Source organism: Cherax quadricarinatus, chromosome 89 (assembly GCF_038502225.1).
Source record: "Cherax quadricarinatus isolate ZL_2023a chromosome 89, ASM3850222v1, whole genome shotgun sequence".
NCBI lineage: Eukaryota > Metazoa > Arthropoda > Malacostraca > Decapoda > Parastacidae > Cherax > Cherax quadricarinatus.
Window position 1 is genome coordinate 2,244,761 of NC_091380.1, and position 6,000 is coordinate 2,250,760.

A 6,000-nucleotide genomic window follows, 5' to 3' on the forward strand; every position below is an offset into this window, starting at 1 on the left:
AAAAATGCACCGAGACTCGTCAAAGTCACTCTAAAAATTAAGGTTTAGAAATGTATCACCAGTTTATCTGGAAATGGACTAGATAAAAAGAAACCAGGATCATCAATGATAAATTACTGCTCATAGCAAAGCCAAGTTTTTAGCTCTATTTAACAGCAAAATTAACAATTAAAAAGAGCAACAAAAAAATATTTAACATGAAAAACAAAATTTATATGTTTAGGCAACTTACTCTAGTTACTGAGGTGTGTTTCGATCAGTTAATAAATTATATATATATATATATATATATATATATATATATATATATATATATATATATATATATATATATATATATATATATATACACACACACACACACAGTGGACCCCCGCTTAACGATCACCTCCAAATGCGACCAATTATGTAAGTGTATTTATGTAAGTGCGTTTGTACGTGTATGTTTGGGGGTCTGAAATAGACTAATCTACTTCACAATATTCCTTATGGGAACAAATTCGGTCAGTACTGGCACCTGAACATACTACTGGAATGAAAAAAGTTCGTTAACCAGGGGTCCACTGTATATATAAGCGTGTATGCACCTGGAGAAGAGAGGAATGTAGAGGGGAGAGAGAGAGATTTTGGGAGATGTTAAGTGAATGTATAGGAGCCTTTGAACCAAGTGAGAGAGTAATTGTGGTAGGGGACCTGAATGCTAAAGTAGGAGAAACTTTTAGAGAGGGTGTGGTAGGTAAGTTTGGGGTGCCAGGTGTAAATGATAATGGGAGCCCTTTGATTGAACTTTGTATAGAAAGGGGTTTAGTTATAGGTAATACATATTTTAAGAAAAAGAGGATAAATAAGTATACAAGATATGATGTAGGGCGAAATGACAGTAGTTTGTTGGATTATGTATTGGTAGATAAAAGACTGTTGAGTAGACTTCAGGATGTACATGTTTATAGAGGGGCCACAGATATATCAGATCACTTTCTAGTTGTAGCTACACTGAGAGTAAAAGGTAGATGGGATACAAGGAGAATAGAAGCATCAGGGAAGAGAGAGGTGAAGGTTTATAAACTAAAAGAGGAGGCAGTTAGGGTAAGATATAAATAGCTATTAGAGGATAGATGGGCTAATGAGAGCATAGGCAATGGGGTCGAAGAAGTATGGGGTAGGTTTACAAATGTAGTGTTGGAGTGTTCAGCAGAAGTTTGTGGTTACAGGAAGGTGGGTGCGGGAGGGAAGAGGAGTGATTGGTGGAATGATGATGTAAAGAGAGTAGTAAGGGAGAAAAAGTTAGCATATGAGAAGTTTTTACAAAGTAGAAGTGATGCAAGGAGGGAAGAGTATATGGAGAAAAAGAGAGAGGTTAAGAGAGTGGTGAAGCAATGTAAAAAGAGAGCAAATGAGAGAGTGGGTGAGATGTTATCAACAAATTTTGTTGAAAATAGGAAAAAGTTTTGGAGTGAGATTAACAAGTTAAGGAAGCCTAGAGAAAAAATGGATTTGTCAGTTAAAAATAGGAGAGGAGTGTTATTAAATGGAGAGTTAGAGGTATTGGGAAGATGGAGGTTTGTGGTTTTTGGTTTGGGAAGGCATATGACAGGGTGAATAAGGGGGGCAATGTGGAATATTGCGGGTGTAGGTGGGAGGTAGGTTACAAAGCAGTGAAATTTTTTTGAGGATAGTAGGCTAAAGGTTAGAGTATGTGGGAAAAAGGGAAATTTCCCAGAAAAAGTGGCCAGCAATTTTGGTGTGTCATGGTTGTTTAATATTTTTATAGGGGGGGGTTGTAAGAAGTAAATCGGGGGTCTTGGCAAAACATGGGGTTTAAAAAGAAAAAGAATAACACATAAAGTAAAAATTTGTCCATTGCTCTTTCCCATGACACTTGCTCTTGGGGAATTCTGAAGAAAATTCAGAGATTGGGGGATGAATTTGGTAGGGTATGCAAAGAAGAAAATTAAAAGTAATAAGGAAAAAAGGTTATGAGGATAAAAAAAAGATTGGTGAAATTGGATATCAGATTGGGGGGAAGGGGTATGGGGGAGGTGAATGTATTCAGATATTTGGGATTTGGGCGTGTAAATGGGCCCATAAAATAATGAATCAAAAGAATTTGAGGGGAAAAAGGGTGGGATTAGGACGTGGAGACAAAAACTTTGTCCTTGGGGCAAAGGGGTTAAGTTATTTTTACCAACCTCTTTTTGGTTTTGAACATGGGTGATGAATGTTAGCGGGAAAGGGGGGCAGGGAATGTCATGTCGGGGGGCACGTGTGGTGTGAATATAATGCAGAGAATTCCAGTTTGGAGTTAGGAGGTGTGGGATTCCAAACTTTTTAAAAGGGGCTAAAAAGTTTGTTGGGGTGGTTGAAGAGAGAGAATAAAACAGAATACTTAAAGGTGATCAGTTTTAGTGGAAGGGGCGGGGTGGGGGGTGGCCTAGGAAGGTTGCGGGGGGAAAAAAGGGGTTTTGTGTCGGGGGGCTTGGACTTCCAGCGGCATGCGGGGGTGTTTGTGGGTGAATGGGACAAATGGTTTTAATACGGGCGTGCTGGGGTGTGAGCAAAATAACCATTCTGATGGGTTCAGGGAAACCGGGGGCGGACTTGAGTTCTGGGATGGAAGTACAGTGCCTGCACTCTGAAGGGGGTGTAATGTTGCAGTTTAAAAACTGTAGTGTAAAAACACCCTTCTGGAAAGTGATGGGGAGTGGTGAAAATTTTTTTTTTTGCCACCTGCCTTGGGGAATCGCCAGTTGATAATAAAAATAATATATATATATATATATATATATATATATATATATATATATTAAAAATATATATATATATATATATATATATATATAATAATATTTTATATACAATTGACCCCAGTTGAACTTTTTTATTCCCGTAGTATGTTGGTGGGGTACTGCCGATTTTATGGTTTGTAAGTAATTGTCCATTTGACCCCAAACAAATTTCCTTTAAGCCACTAAATACACCATAATTGGGGGCATTTAGGTGATCGTTAGCGGGGGGCCCCTGTTTATGGGGGCGATGCTATTTTTTATTCAGAAATTTCAGGTGAGTCGCTGATTTGTTCCCATAAGGAATATTTGGGGTGAAATTGTCCCTTTCAGACCCCCCAAAAATACCAAACCCTTATTAAATACACTTCATTTGGTCCCTTAAAAGGGGATTTAAACGGGGGCCCTTATATATATATATATATATATATATATATATATATATATATATATATATATATATATATATATATATATTATACAACACCACCATCCGTTTTTGGTCTCACTTCGACCCTCGACTCGCCGTGTTTTTTTGCCAAATTTCGGGGCATAAAAACTTTTTTTTTTTACACAGTTTTAAACCCAAACCTTACAGTATAAAATAAGTTAACAGCATAAAAAGTAAAATAAAACAAAATACCAAAAAAAAAACAATAAAAAAAAAGTCCCTTACAAATATTGATGTTGATACTCAGTATAAAATTAAACACATCCATTTTACTTCGACCCGGTTCTCAAAATGAACTAAGTGTAAATTGGATAAGGTGGAGTGGTTGGTGGGAACCACCCAGGAGAAACTCCGTCCTGAAAGTGTAAGCGAAATCCTGTAATTGTTTTTGATGGTAGGGTTGCTGTTTCCATTTTCGTCCCCATAAACATGCAAGATTTCAGTTCTTGCTACTTCTACTTCACTTGGTCCAAATGATGTCGCATATATACACACCCCTTTTGGTTTTTTTGCTTTTTTTTTTCCAGTTCTTGTTCTAGTTTTTTTCTCTTCCTCCAGGGAAGTGGCAATTCTCCTCCTAAACCATGTGTGTTGTAAAAAAACTAAAAAGCCCGGGGCAGGGACTTTCTTTCTCCTGTATATATTACTAAAAGTAAAGGCTTTTTTTTCCTTTTTGGGGGGTCTGCGATTTGTTCCCAAAAAATATTGTAAGTAGATTGTCCCCAGACCCCAAACATCATACAAAAAGCCCATTTGGTGGCATTTGGGGGGGATGAGCGGGTCCCCGTTTTTAACAAAAAATATATTAATTAAATATATATTATATATATATATATATTTTACAGTGGGTTTTTGAAACTTTTATTCCCTTAGTATTTCAGGTGAGTGTTTTTAGAGTATTTTAGGGATTTAATTTAACCCAAAAAAACCCTTACTTACACTTCATAATTTAAATTTGAAGTATGGGGATGTAAGTCCTGTTTTTATATATATATATATATATATATTTTATATATATATATATATATATATATATATATATATATATATATATATATATATATATATATATATATATATATATATTTATTTTTATTTATTATACACTGGGATTCCCCAAAAGGGAGGTGGGAAAAAAACTTTTTTCCCTCATTCACTCCATCACTGTCTTGCCCGAGGGTGCTTTAAATAATTTTCGCAAATAAATCCCCCCTTGATGAGGCCCGATTCCCCCTCTCGGACTAAGTCCGCCTGCGTTTCCCAACCCCTTCATAAAGTTTTTTGCTCCCTTTCCCCAACACGTCAAGTAAAAAATTTGTCTCCATTCCCCTCCTTCAAACCCCATGTCCCCTGGAAATCCCCCCCCAAAAAACCCCCTTTCCCCCTCTCCAACCTTTCCTGGCGCCCCCACCCTCCCCTTCCCTACAGCTATACCTCTTGAATCTTCTGTTTGCATTCTTCTCATGTCCCCCCCTCGAACCCCTCACCCCCGGGCCAGTTTTAAATCCAACTCCTCTCTTCCAAACAATTATATAAGTGGGGCAAAACACCTCTCGAAATTATTAATTTTTTATGTAAATCGTTTGTTGTATGTTTGGGGGTCTGAAATGGAAATCTACTTACAATATTCCTTTGGAAAAATTGGGGCAGTACTGGCACCTGAAAATCTCTGGAAAGAAAAGTTGTTCGGGTCACTTTTATATTTTATTATATAAAACTATTCCTCCCCATTAAAAAAATGGATTTACGGCTAATGACCATCCCCGACACCGCTATCAACTCTTGTTAACCGGGGCCATGGCCGACAGCCCCTTTTTATATTTCATTCCCGTGCCGTAATAAAATTTTGATTTTTACCAAATTTCTATTTTTTTGTATCTTTCCATCCTTGGGGCAACCAAAAAATCTGGATCAAGAGGTTGTGGGGTATGATGCAATTGGAAGTGTTGTCATTAAAAATGACCACCAGCTTACTCTATATCGCTGCCTGACACCCACCTTTTCTAATCTGTTTTTTATCTCATTCAACAGGGAAAAAAATCAGCTCATAGTAATTTCCCTACTTTCTTCTGACATCTCAGCTACAGCTGGGTAGATTTTTCGGCTTCACCCTTCAAAAAATTTTTTTCTTTAAATTTGTATACACTTTTTTTATATGTTTAATAAAGTGTTTAAAATCAAAAATAACTGCTGGAAACTTCAAAATTATCAATATCATGACCAAAATTGCACAGAAGCTTCTCACAACTTGCATTAGTGATGTCAAAGCAGGCATCACTGTGCAGTCATCTTCCTGTGACAACACCCGCCACCACAGCCCCACTAAAACACCTGCAATATGTCACCTGAGACGACGCTCCTCACAACATGAAGCAGTATCTTCCACCTGTCAATCATGATGTGCAGTGCTGGCCTATCTTCCGAAGGGTTGAGAGTAAGAGACTTCAAAAAGAGTTACCACAATGTTAATGAAACACACAAACGAGGGATAGGGGGGACATAATAATGACATACAAAATACTGAAAGGAATTGACAAGGTGGATAGGGACAGAACGTTTCAGAGACACAGCAACAAGGTGTCACAACTGGGAGTTTAAAACTCAGATGAGTCACAGGGATGTTAGGAAGTATTTCTTAGTAACAGAGTTGCCAGAAAGTTGAACAATCTGAGAAGTGAAGTAGTAGAGGCAGGATCCATACAGGGAGAGTGGACCCAGTAGCGACCAGCGAAGAGGTGGGCCAGGAGCTAGGAATTGACCCCTGCA

At 37.6% G+C, this 6,000-nt stretch overlaps 1 protein-coding gene across 1 annotated transcript in view; it reads right to left on the minus strand.

The window, feature by feature from the left end:
• LOC128696078 (Ribosomal protein S6 kinase II) overlaps positions 1 to 6,000 on the minus strand; it is a 109,197-nt gene that overhangs the window by 45,259 nt on the left and 57,938 nt on the right.